The sequence below is a fragment of the Camelus bactrianus genome, chromosome 5 (assembly GCF_048773025.1).
Source record: "Camelus bactrianus isolate YW-2024 breed Bactrian camel chromosome 5, ASM4877302v1, whole genome shotgun sequence".
NCBI classification, from domain to species: Eukaryota; Metazoa; Chordata; class Mammalia; order Artiodactyla; family Camelidae; genus Camelus; species Camelus bactrianus.
In genome coordinates this window covers 95,800,620-95,814,423 of record NC_133543.1, presented here as the reverse complement: position 1 = coordinate 95,814,423, position 13,804 = coordinate 95,800,620, and positions in this window count along the sequence as shown.

Sequence of the window (13,804 nt, the reverse complement as noted above, 5' to 3'; positions counted from 1 at the left end):
TTTTTTTTCGAATTATTTCTTATAAGCCCTCTAAGGGCCCCCTGAAACAAAGGGAAATGTGAAAGAAAGTTAGAGTGGAAAGAAATAGAAGACTTAATAAATTGAAGTTAAAATATTTTACTTTTACTAAGTTTATACCAAATATGACATTATCAACCTCTACAAGGATGTGAAAAAGACCATTAATGAGAGAAGCCATCAAGGCTAAGATTTGCTAGCATCACAGTAATTTCACCTCGGATCAACTGATTGCCAACCACATACAGAGTGCTCTGCATTCATTATCTCATCTGATAATATTATGTAATGCTGAGAGAGCAATTATTTCCAATAAATAGGGTTATAGTCCCCATTTTATGATGAGGAAAATGAGGCAACAAATGGTAAATCCCAAGGACCAAACTTTGGGTTAGAGTGCAGTGCTCCATTACTGGAAGTTCTGTGTGTATCTTCAGCAACTCTTCTCTGACGTCTCTCTGAATCAGACTTGAAATCACACCCACTTTATCCACTTGTACCTCATTCACTTTTTTCTGCCCTATGTGCCTCCAACTCCCACATACTTTCCATCAACATTTAAAAAAAATTTTTTCTAGACACATGCATTGATTGGTGTGCCTCTGGTTCCAGTTCAATTTCTTCCTTACAGATTTTGTTGCAATTCCTTGAAACAGAAAACACATAAGACTTCCACCTTCACGGCCTTCAAAGTCACCTCAAATGTTCACAGCACACTCATACCAGAGCTGTAAGAAATGATGAAAATACCACTGGAGCTAGCAACTCCTCGGCATCCGTCCCTATCCTGAACCTCCTTGCTCACTGACTCCCTCTGTCCATGAATATAGAGGCTGAAGAAGAGAGGGAGAGATGTCAAGGATGACAGTTATATTGTTATTTTGAACTACTGGGTACCTGCGGCATCATCTTCTGAGAAGTGGAAGGTTGAAGAAGGCGGCTTTTGGGGTGTTGGAAGTCACTTAGTGCCAACACCTTCTCTTTAAAATGGAAATATCAAATATGAAGCCAGAAGTTAAGACAGGTATCTTGCAAGGATGAATACTTACAGCAAGATTTAATTTCATGCTTACTGGATGAGAAAAACAAAGAATTAAGCATTGAATTGTGATGCCTTCAATAATCATAGCAACTTAATATTTTTAATGAAGAAGAACATGGCAAAGGAGTTTTAATAATTTGACTTTTATCTATGCATTTATTTGTACATACAGGCATTTATTTGATCATAGTTGGTTTTGGTTGGTTGGTTTGTCAGTTTCTCAAACTAAGACATAAACTCCATAGAGAAATGAATCATGATTTCTTTGTTTACTGATGTATCCACAGTACCAACTGCAGTGTATCTGCACATATTAGACACTGTTAACTATATTGAGTGAGAGAATAAAACAATGACTTCAGCTATCAAATGTTATAAGAAATATAAATATTTATCAAAAATAGATTGGATGCTGTATTATTTTATATTGATATCTGTAAGCATTTTTATTACTGAAATTAGCATTTAAATTAAAAAGTCTGTTCTCAGTAACAAAGTTATCATTCTTTTCTATAGCTGTCTTTACACTCACATACGCATGCACAGTAAGAGAGGCTGTTGAATTGCTTGGTGGCTGGAATAATTTTGAAAACTCCTATTTCATTGTGCTTGGCTCCAGCTCTCATCCTTTGGGAAGCATGGAGAGGTAACAGGAATGTAGACATGGAGAACAGCAGGACAACATAGGGTTCTTGCTGAAACCTGATGCTGGCAGCATCTTTTGCTCATGCATATTAAACCACTTCTAGTTTTCTTGAGGATTTTGACCCAGATACCTCTAACATCTGCAGCAACATTGCTGTGTTTCTATGTGAAGCAATTAGGTCTGGAGAAAATGAAGCCTTTTTAGTACATTAATGCAACAGCTTATAAATTCTTTCAGATAATGTATGGGCTATTTTCAGTTGCCACATTCCTCTTTTCTAGAACTTCTAGAAATACCTAGAAGATGTTAAAAAAAAAAAAAAAACAACACATATACTTTTAACCCAAGTTTAATTTTTTTTTTAATTACAAAAAAACCTCTCTATGGTAGGCCAAATAATGGTCCCCAAAATGTTCTTGTCTTGATCCCTAAAATCTATGTATATGTTATCTTATGTGGCAAAAGGGACTTTGCCAATATGAGTGAGTTAAGGACCTTGAGATGGACAGATTATCCTAAATTATCTGGGTGGGCTCAAAATGTAACCACTGGGTTCTTTGAGGGAGGCAAGAAGGTCAAATGAAGGAGAAGTCTATGTCAAACAGAAGCAGAGACCAGAGTCATGTGGCCACAAGCCAAGGAAGGCCTCTAGTACCTGCAAGAGGCAAGGAATGGCTTCAGATTCTCCCCCTGGAGCCTCCAGGAGGACCAAGCCCTGTTGACACCAAGATTTTAGCCTCATGAGATTCTTATCAGACTTTTGATCTTCAGAATCATTAAAGAATGAATGTATGTTGTTTTAAGCCACTAAATTTGTTACAGCAGCAATAGGAAGCTAATACATTTGCAATATAAATTGCAAACTTACAATGAAAACTGATCATTACTTTCTCATCCTTGAAGCCAACTGCCTTCTCTCTTTGCTCCACTAGCCCACCCCCTGGGTTCTTGTGCCACTTATTTCTACCCCTTGAAAAATCAGTGAGCCATCCTGGGCTGGGAAGTGGGTTTATTCAACCAAAGGCTCTACAACAGTGAAAATTGCTAGCTTCTTAAGGGTGCTTCAAGTGTTCACCACATTGCTCTCTTTTCTAAACCATATTCTATAATGCCAATAATGCAATTTTTCATCCCCTACCTGGTGCTTTTTTCCTGCAGATGTCTTGCAAACAGTCCTTTGCTCACTCAGTCTGCCATTAATTTCTGACAGTATGTTATTTCTTTTTCTTACAGTATTTATTTCTTTTACAACTGTACTGTATGCATACTTGGGATGAAAATTAAAACCTATCCTGACAGTTATATCTAAGAAAGAAGTACATTCAGCTTGCCAGATCATAATGACTTTTAAACATTAAAATCCATGAATCTGAAGTGTTTCAGGAATATTATGATTTAGTGGTATATCATATTCTAATGACTACTGTAACAAACATTTATTATCTTTACAATTCTGACAGTCAGAAGTCCAATGTGAGTCTCCCTGGGCAAAAATCAAGATATTGAAGAAGCAGTGTTGCTTCTGGAGGCCTTAGGGGCGAATCCATTTCCTTGCCTTTTCCAGATTCTAGTGGGCATCTGCATTCCTTGGTTCATGGCCCCTTCCTCCACCTTCAAAGCCAGCATTTCAGCATCTTCAAGTCTTTCTCTGACTCCCTCTCTTCTGCCTCTTCCTTATACTTGTAAGGATCCATGTGATTTCATTGGACCTACTGGGATAATCCAGGATAATTCAACTATCTCAAGGTTAGATAAACAGCAACCTTGATTCCATTGCAAACTTAATTCTCTTTTGCTATATAATCTAGTGTATGCACTGTTTCCAAGGATCAGCACATGGACGTCTTTTTTCGGGGGGTTGGGAGGGTCAACATTCTGCCTGTCAGAATTGATAAGAATATTTACTTGGATTCTAGCCTTATCCTAACACTGCCTAGCTGTGGAAACTTTGAAAAGTTAGCCTTTGTCTCTGTCTCCCTTTTTTTTTTTTTTCCCCATTTGGGAAATTAGAGTTCTGAGCTAGAAACTTCTAAGCTCTTACTCCAGATGAACCATTGCAAGTATTATTTGTTTTTAAAAAGATGTCAAAAATCTAAAGCAGATTCCAAGCTATAAACAAAATCTGTATGGAGGAAAAGTCAGATTACAAAATATTCTGAAGTCTTATAAGGGGCATTCCTCTTTACTTGTAGCTAGAAGTCTAGAAGAAGCCTCTTCTGAATGACAAGCTCTGTGAAAATGTGAAACACACATCCATTAGAACTAATAGCCAGTATCTTTTAAGCTATAGAAATAAATTCTTATCATCGTGAGCAGTCAACAATGAAAACAATAACCAAATCATCCCAAGTTCCAATCATTGTACACGTGTCAGCATAGAAAGTATTTTCCACATCACGAGGGGTCGAAAACACTGCACAGAGTTTTTTCAGAACTGCCCCATAAAAGCAAACAGCCATATAACAAATTTCTATTTCTCTCCAAAGTCTCTTTTAATGCCTACCTCACAACATTGCTGCCAGGATTATATTTTCTATTTATAGGTAAAGAAATAACCTCAAAAACCTTATGAGGTTTGGCCAAGGTGACCCAGCTAGTAAACAGTAAAAGAATAAAGCTAGATCTTCTACCTTCAGAACAACACTGTTTTTCTTCAGATGAACATCCCAAACATACTTCCCTCTTTCATTGAAAAAAAGGAGAGATAAAATCTAAAAGAATAAAATCAGGTATCCATTGCATTGGTTGGTTAATAGAGGGCCTCAACTAACTATTTCATTGACAATGAATCTTCATTTTATTTACAGATTCCTACTTCTGTTTTAAGCCTTAGTCACTCATTTCTACCATCTGCACAATTTGTACAAAAAGGCTGGTAAGGAATGATGAGAATGTACTCCACCAAGAGCCCTTTATGAGTTGAGAGATTCTTTGAACCCACATCCCCAAATGAGTTTGCGCTTATATGAGGACTCAATGTTCTAGGCCAATATATAAAATTATATTAAAAGATAGTATACAAGATGTAGTGGATGAGGAAGATAAAAACTGATATGAGATTTGAGCACCATGAAGCTTCTTTCTTTATACACAAACTTGACCAAAAAAAAAAAATAAGAAAAGAAACTAGGGAATAACTTTTAAATGTATTGTTTGCTTCCTGATACTGATTTTATTGCCAATCAGTACACAGGCTGAGCCTTAATCAGAAGTGAAAGAACAGCCCCCTGCTTCTCCCTACACCACCAGAATAACAGGTGTAGAATAACAAGGAACAGTGGAATACTGCTTGGGTAATTGCAACAGCAAAGGGGTGGGTCAGGGAGGGCACCGCACAAAGGGAAAATGTGAAGATAAAAGTGGAATATACACAGAGTGAGGCCATCTGGTAAACCAGCCCATGCCCTAAACACAAGGCAGCACCTCGGGGGTCTGAAGACTATGAGTTCCTCATCAAGGACATGGCAGAGGATGGAGCAGAGTCTGCAGGACAGGGCCAGCTCTCGCTTCACTGGACAAATTCTCTCACGGAACTTGGAGGCATACAAGAATCTGGCCTCCTAGGTATTATGAAGATGCTTTAATCAAATAAAGAGGTTAAAAATGTGTTTTATTCCAAGCTTCTTAATTTACCATTGGAACTGAGGACCTGTGGGCTCCATCGGTGCTCTTTCCACAGGTACACCAAGTGTCACCAGTGTGCCTGGCTGGGTGGTGGACGTACCTAGCATCATTCAGCACGTTAGACATAGGGGGACAAGATCTCCCAGTATCTGATCTCTCGGTTCTTGCTTTGTGTTTTTTCTACAGCACTATTTACTTTCCCAAAATTCACCTGGCCTATTTTCAATACAAGCGTAATGCATGATTTTCTCTCAAATAATCGTTTCATAGAGAAGATTTGAAAAATCAACAAAGGCCGTATTTTTCATATGGCTTATGAAACATCTGTAAAATAGTATACTAAATCCAGCAAAGAAAGGGACAAATGACCCTGTGTCCATTTGTTGAACTTTCAGTATAGAAGTTTTAATTACTCTGTATAAATAAAATGAAAAGTTTACAATTGCATAAGTACACAAGCATTTTTCACCATATTTTCTGTATATATCAGTATCAAACCTGCACATTTTTTTCTGACTTAGTCCATAATATCATGTGATAATTATGTCACAAACATGAGGTTTTTGTTACTCACTGCAAGAAACACCCTTAGCTATTCCACGTGTATTTGTTTTTCTAATATTTGAAAGTGAAAAAGAGTTAAACATTCAAAGTACATTTAATTCATACAAGAAATACAGCATTCCAGAAGGTAAGAAAACAATCTCTTCCTTATGAGAATGAGTAATTCAAAACCACATTCCCCAAAGTGATTTATAAATTCAGTGTAATCCTAATTATAATTCCAGGAAAAAAAATTTGTAGGTATCTGTTATAAACTGAATGCCTATGTCCTCTCAAAATGTGTATGTTGAAGCCTCACCTCCAATGTGACTGTATTTGGAATAAGGGTCTTTATGGTGGTAATCAAGGTTAAATGAGGTCGTAAGAGTTGGGCCTTGATCCAACAGGACTAGTGTCCTTATAAGAAGAGATAAGAGAGAGCTTGATATCTCTTTTTTTCCTCTCTGTCTCCATGCCATTTAAGGACACAAATAGGTCAGCCCCTTGATTTGGACTTTCTAGTCTCCAGAACTGTGACAAATAAATTTTTGTTATTTTAACCATGCAGCTTTTGGTATTTTGATATGACAGCCTGAGCCAACTAGCACAATATCAACAAGATAACTCTAAAAATTTGTATGGAAGCAAAGAAACTAAAACAAAGCAACAAAGGTACTTTGGATAAAGAACAGTGTTAAAGGACTCACACTAAACTTATTATTTTAAGACTTGTTATAAAATTGCAGTAATCAAGACTGCATTATACTGACAAAAGGATAGTCACATAAATCAATGGAGCAGAAATAGAAAGTCCAAAAATAGACATACATGAATACGGCCAATAGATTGTTGACAAAGGTACAAAGGCAATTCAATGGAGAAAAGATATTCTTTCAAACATATTGTGCTGGAACAATGGGATGGCCATATTGAAAAAAAATTAACATTTACCAATAGCCTACTCTTTATACAAAGATTAGCTCAAAATAGGTTGTAGACCTAAATGTAATGCAACTGTAAAACTTTCAGGGGAAAAAAAATAGGAAAACTGGGCTAGGGAAACAGGTCTTAAATACGACTCCAAAATCATAGTTCATAAAATTTAAAAACTGATCATTTATAATTCATGAAAGTGAAAAACTCTGTGTAAAAAAATGTCTGTTAAGAGAACAAAAATACAACCTATAAACTGGGAGAAAATATTTGTTAATCATACATCTGACAAAGTATTATACCCAGAATGTGTATGTGTTTATTTAAACTCAACAATGTTTCAACAAAAAAATAAACCAACAAACAAAAAAGGGCAAAATATTTGAACAGACATTTCACTAAATTAGTGTGGATGGCAAAGAAACATAGGAAAGGTGTCTAACACCATTTCACTACTTAAATGCAGATTAAAACCATGTTAACCATGTTAACATACCACTACACACTCATTAGAATGGCTAAAATAAAGCAAAGTTGACACCACTAAGTATCGGTAAGAACGTGGAGAAATGAAACTCTCATGTATTTCTAGCAGGAGTGCAAAATGGTGTGATCACTTTGAAGAAAGTATGGCATTTTCTTAGAAGGTTAAGCATAAACATACCATATGACCCAGAAGTCCCACTCTTAGAAATTTACTCTACAGAAATGAAAACTTATATTTAGACAAAAAAAAAAAAAAAAGTTGTGTGCCCATTTTATAATAGCAATATTCTTAATTGTCAGAAAAAAAAAAAAAAACTAGAAAAAAATTGAGGGATGGCGAAGAGATCAGCAGTTGCCAGGGGTTAGAACTGGGAGGAAGGCTTGATGACAAAGGTCTGAAATAAACGAATAAGGATTGGGGGCGGGGAGCCAGGTTGAGAACTGCTCTGTATCCTGATTGAGGTGGTTGTTACCTGACTTGACACATTTGTCAAAACTCATGAAACTGTACACCCTCAGGAGAAAGTGAATTTTCCTGTACACACATACATTTAAACATAAACTGTAGAAACGTACCTAAAAAAAACCAACCAAATCACAAAATATAATCAGAATCCCCTTGTTTCTCACCAGTGTGCTGCTCCCACCATAGATCAGGCAATTCTTTCTTTCTTGCTCCTCTAGACTCTGTTCCCACGTCCCAGATGGAATAAACTTTTAAAAACATACATCAGATTTCACTCCTCTACTCAAAACCCTCCAGACTCTCCATTTCATTCAGACTAAAACCAAAGTTCTTAAAATGGCCTACAAGGGACTTTATGGTTTTCTCTTCTCCACTTGCTCTCCTGGATGCTCCTGTGTCCTACCCTACTCTGGTTTCACGGACCTCCTTATTGACTCACCTTAAACACACACACACACACACACACACACACACACAAAACGATCATGGGGCCTTCGCTCTTGCCTCCACCTGGAACATCCTTCCCCAAATTTTCACTCCCATTCAGCCTTTCTTCAATGATCACCATCTCAAGAAGGACAATTCTGAGCAGTTATTTAATGCCCAAAGGTGCCCTTACCCAGTAATCACAATTCTCCTGTTCAACTTTTTCCCCCTAGCACTTACCATCTTCCATGAAACTCATTTATCTATTTCTATATGTGTTGATCATCTGTATCCTAATACTAAGATGTAAGGAACAAGAGGACAAGAGTTTTGGCACATTTTATTTACTGACATAACCAAAGAACCTAAAAAACTATTCTGCTATTTAATAAGGGCTTCATAACTATTTGTGGAACAAATAAATAATTGAAAGCTATGAAAGTTCACAGGGCTTACTGGGAACTCTAAGAATGTAATACACTCTTAGGAATTGTGCAGAACCTGTACAATATCCTTTCAAGTTCTATGACTACCATTGATTGAATCTTGCATGTGAAACTTCAGAACCCTCATATTTAGCTACTCAGACTTGTTCCAGAAATCGGAACCAAACCAACTGATTTCTGACTATGTTTTGAGACCACATTAAAAGAACAGCACCTGGTGCCCTCCTACACCCTCAGGAGCTCAAATTTTGATGGTTGTCTTCCAGAACCATATGCCTAATTGCACCCCTCTTTCCCTGCTGTCGTAATTGGTAGAAGCCTACACTTTGGAGAGTAGTGCCGCAGGCACCAGAACTGAGGACACTGACAAAGCTAAGCAATTAAAAAGGAAAATTTCAGCCAAACTGTTTTGGAGGGTTCCATGATGTTATATCCTCAATTTGCTTTTTTAAAATATAAAATTCCCAACTATTTATTTTAACATGATGCATGAAAAGTTACAAATATCTCCCATTAATTTTTTTAGAATTTCATTGCTTAGTTGTTTTAACAGGTGCAGTGATCATTGCAATTGCAAAGCAGAAGAATGTTCTCCTTTGTTTTGCCAATTAAAACACTGAGTCTCAGTAATCAAGAAAGTTTTAGGACTTTGAATGCACATGGATATTTTCTTTGTCTCTTAACAAGTACTATACTGTAGCATGTGACATGTAAATTACACACTGAACCACTTCTCTACAACAGTGATTTCCTTCCTGATATTTTAACTTCTTCTTTTCTTTTATTTTATTAATTTTTATTGAAGTATAGACAGTTCACAATTCTGTGTCAATTTCTGGTGTACAGTATAAGGTTTCGTTCATACATATACATACATATATATTCCTTTTCTTATTCTTTTTCATTATAGGTTACTATAAGATATTGGATATAGTTCCTTGTGCTATACAGTATAAACTTGTTGTTTACCTATCTTATATATAATAGTTATCTCCAAATCTCGAACTCCCATTTTATCTCTTTCTACCTCTTTTCCCCTCATTACAATGAAGAAAATGTGTTCCAACTTTCTTTGCATTCCCCAAGCCAATAAGTTCATTATCACATGGTGACTGGTTCAGGAAGAATTTCAGTAACTGTTACCTCTACCTGTTGGCCAAGTTCTTCCCCATAGATCTCTGCACATCCGGGTCCTTCTCATTGTATAAATCCTCTTCAGTGAAATGTCTATGTCTTTTGCCCATGTTCTAATTGAATTCTTTATTTTTTTAAAAGTTGAGTTTTGAGAGGTTTAAAATATATTCTAGATACTAGTCTTTTGTCCAATATATAGTTTGAAAATATTTTCTTCCATTGTGTAGCTTATCTTTGCATCCTCTTAACAGGGTCATTCTCAGAGCAAAGAGTTTTAAAAGTCTAAGAACTTTTCCCTCTCCCTATATCCCCAAAACTTTTCCCAATATTTTGTACTAAGAGCGGTATAGTTTTATATTTTACATCTTTGCTTTGAGTTAATTTTTACATGTTGTATGGGACTTTTTTTTAACATAGGAATGTCCAGTCACTCCAACAGTGTTTGTTGAAAAGTCAGTCTTTCCTCCATTGAATTGCTTTTGAAGCTTTGTTAAACATCAGCTGGGCATATTTGAGTGAGTATATTTCTGGCTTCTCTATTCTGTTTCATTGATTTATCTATTTTTCCACCCATATTACAGTCTTAATTAATGTATTAAAACTCTAGGTCTTGAGATGAAGTAGACTGATTTCTACCACTTTATTCCTCTTTTTCAAAATTGTTTTAGCTATTTAATTCCTTTCCCTTTCCATATAAATGTTTAGAATAATTTTGTCTGCCTCTACAAAAAAATAACTTATCGAGATTTTGTTAGAAATTGTATTAAATCTACATATGAAATTGGGGAGAATTGACCTTTTATTATATTGAGTCTAAGTCATGAGCAAAGTATGTCTCTCAATTTATTTAAAATTTCCTAGATTTCTTTCATCTGCAATTTGAGTTTTCAATTACAATTCCTATACATGTCTTGTTAGATTTATAGCTAAATGTTCCATTTTGGGGGTAAATTTAAATGGCATTTGAATTTCAGTGTCCATGTGCTCGTTGCCAGCAAATAGTAATATACTTGGTTTCTGCATGTTGACCTTATATCCTGCAAGCTTGCAAGTTTTTACCTCTAGGCTTCCTACAAAATATTATTATGGATTCCTTGGGATTTTTTCACACAGACAATTAGGTATTCTGCAAGTTAGAGCAGTTTTTTTTCCTCCTTTCCAATCTCTATGCCTTTTAATTCCTTTTCCTACCTATTGCACTGGCCTGAATTTTCAGTGCTATATTGAGTAAGTAAGGCAAGAGTTGACATTCTTGCCTTTTTTGGGGGGGGGGGCGGGGGTTGGGGGGAGAATTCAATCTCTCATCATTAAACGTAATATTAGCCATAGGATTTTGGTATGCATTTTTATTCAAGTTGAGAAAGTCCCTCTCCATTCCTATTTTTCTCAGATTTTTAAAAATTATAAATAGATGTTCAATTTTGTTCAGTGCTTTTACTGCATCGATTGATAGGATCATGTATTTTTTCTTTTCACCTGTTTGGTGAATTCCATTGATTTTCTAATACTGAATCACCCTTGTGTCCCTGAAATAATCCCCAGTTGGTCATGGGTGTATAATTCTGTTTATTTATTGCTGAGTTCTGTTTGCTAATGTTTTGTTAAGAATTTTCACATCTATATTCATGAGCTATGTTAGTTCGTAGTTTCTTTGTGTCCCTCGGATTTTGGTATCAAGGTATACTAATCTCATAAAATAAGATGAGAAGTATTTACTCCTCTTCTATTTTCTGGGAAAAAAAATGTGTTGAATTGGTGTTAATTTTTTCTTTAAGTATTTGTAGAGTTCTGCAGGGAAACCATCTGGGCCTGGAGATTTTTTAGGGAGGAATTTATTTTATTACAAATTCAATTCCCTTAACAATTACAGAGCTATTCAAATAACTTGTTTCATATTGGGTCAGTTTAAATAGTGTATTAGTTTCCTAGGGCCCTCCATAAAAGAATACCACAAACTAGGTGGCTTAGAATAACAGAAATTTATTGCCTTCTGGTTCTGGGAGCTAGAAGTGTAAACTTGAAGTGTCAGCAAAATTTGTTCCTTCCAAAACCTGAGGGAGAAGTATCCTTGACTTTCCCAGCCTCTGGTAGCCCCATTCTTTGGCTTGTGATGATGTCATTCCTGTCTCTGCGTCTATTATCACATGACATTCTTCCTGTGTCTCGTCACATCATCTTCACTCTATATGTGTCTGTGTCTGAATTTTTCCTTTTCATAAGGACATCAGTCATACTGGATTAGGGCCCACCTCAATGACATTATCTTAACTTGCTTGAATTTGCAAAGACCCTATTCACAGTTTGAAATACTGGGATTAGCACGTCAACATAGCTTTTCGGGGAGGACACAATTCAACCCATAATAGGGAGTTTCAGTTTTTCGAGACATTGCTCAACTTCCTCTAAACTGTCAAATGCATGTGTGCAGAGTTCTTCATAGTATTTCCTTATTAATCTTTCCATTTATTTCCATGTTATTAAAATTTCCATTTTGTTTGGGGAACATACTGTGTATGATTTCAATTCTTTTACATTTGTTGAGGATTGCTTTGTGCTTCAGGTCTGTCCTGGTGTATGTTTCATGAACATTTGGGAAAAACAATATACATTCTGCTGTTTTTAGCTGGGGTGTTCTACAAATGTTTATTACATCCTACTGGTCTATAGTGTTGTTAAATCCTTCTGTATCCTTGATGATTTTCTGTTTAGTTGTTTTATCAGTTGTTGAGAAAGAGTGGTTTAATTCTGCTGCTATAATTGTAGATTTGCTTATTTCTTCAGTCTGTTTTATGAGTTTGTTGCTTCACATATTTTGTAGCTCTGTTGTTTGACATGTACACGTTTAGACATTCTACGTCTTCTTGGTGGATTGAACTTTATATCATTATGTAATCTCCCTCTGTCTCCAGTAATTTTATTTGCTCTGAGGTCTACTCTATCTAACATTAATATAACCACTCATGCTTTCTTTTGAATAATATTAGCATGATATATCTTTCCCCACACTTTTACTTTCAACTTTCTTACATAGTTATATTTGAAATGAATTTATATATACAGTATATACTTGGGTTATGTTTTTAATCCACTCTGCCAATTTTTGTCTTTTGATTGTTGTATTTAGGCTATTTAAATTTAATTTAATCATACTAGAACTTAAAGCTGACTTTTGTTTTTTGTTTTCTCTCTTTTTGTTTCCATTTTCCCTGCCTTACTGTGTGTTACTGAACATTATTTATTTCCATTTGATTCATCTATAATATTTTGAGCATATCTATTTGCATAGCTTTTCTTAGTAATCTCTCTACACATTGCTTTGTATACATGTAACTTATCAAAGTCTACAGGTGGTGTTAATTTACCAGCTTGAGCAAAGTATAGAAACCTCACGTCTCTTATGTCCCTTTATCTTCTCTCCTTTACAATTGTCTTAAGTGTTTCCTCTACATGTATTTAGAAGCACATCGACATTATAATTTTTGCTTTACTATCAGATTTGATTTAGAAAACTCAAGAGGAAAAAGGAAAACTGTTTTTTTTTTTAACCGTATTACTGCTTACCATGTTTTTTTTTCCCCTGATATTATAAGATTTCTCCTTACAGTTTCTTTTCTGTTTGGAGAACTTCCTTTAGCCATTCTTTTAGGGTAATTCTACAGGTGACAAAAGTTCTTCATTTTCCTTCATCTGAGATTTCTTGATTTCACTTTCATTTCTGAAGAATATTTTCACTGGATAATGGATTCGTGTTCTTTTTCTGAGCACATTCAAAACACCATGTCACTATTTCTTGCCTCCATGATTTCTACTGAGAAATCTGCTGTTACTTATTAATGTTTTCCCTTGTGGGTGAGGTGATGCTTCTCTACAACTGCTTTCAATATTTTGTCTTTGTCTTTAATTTTTAGAAGTTTGGCCATGATGTGTCTTTGTGTGGATTTCTTTGTGTTTATTATGTTGGGATTTTGCTTGGTTTCATGAACCTACAGCTCTAAGTCTTTTGTCAAATTTGGGGATTTTTTTTTTCAGCCATCTTTCTT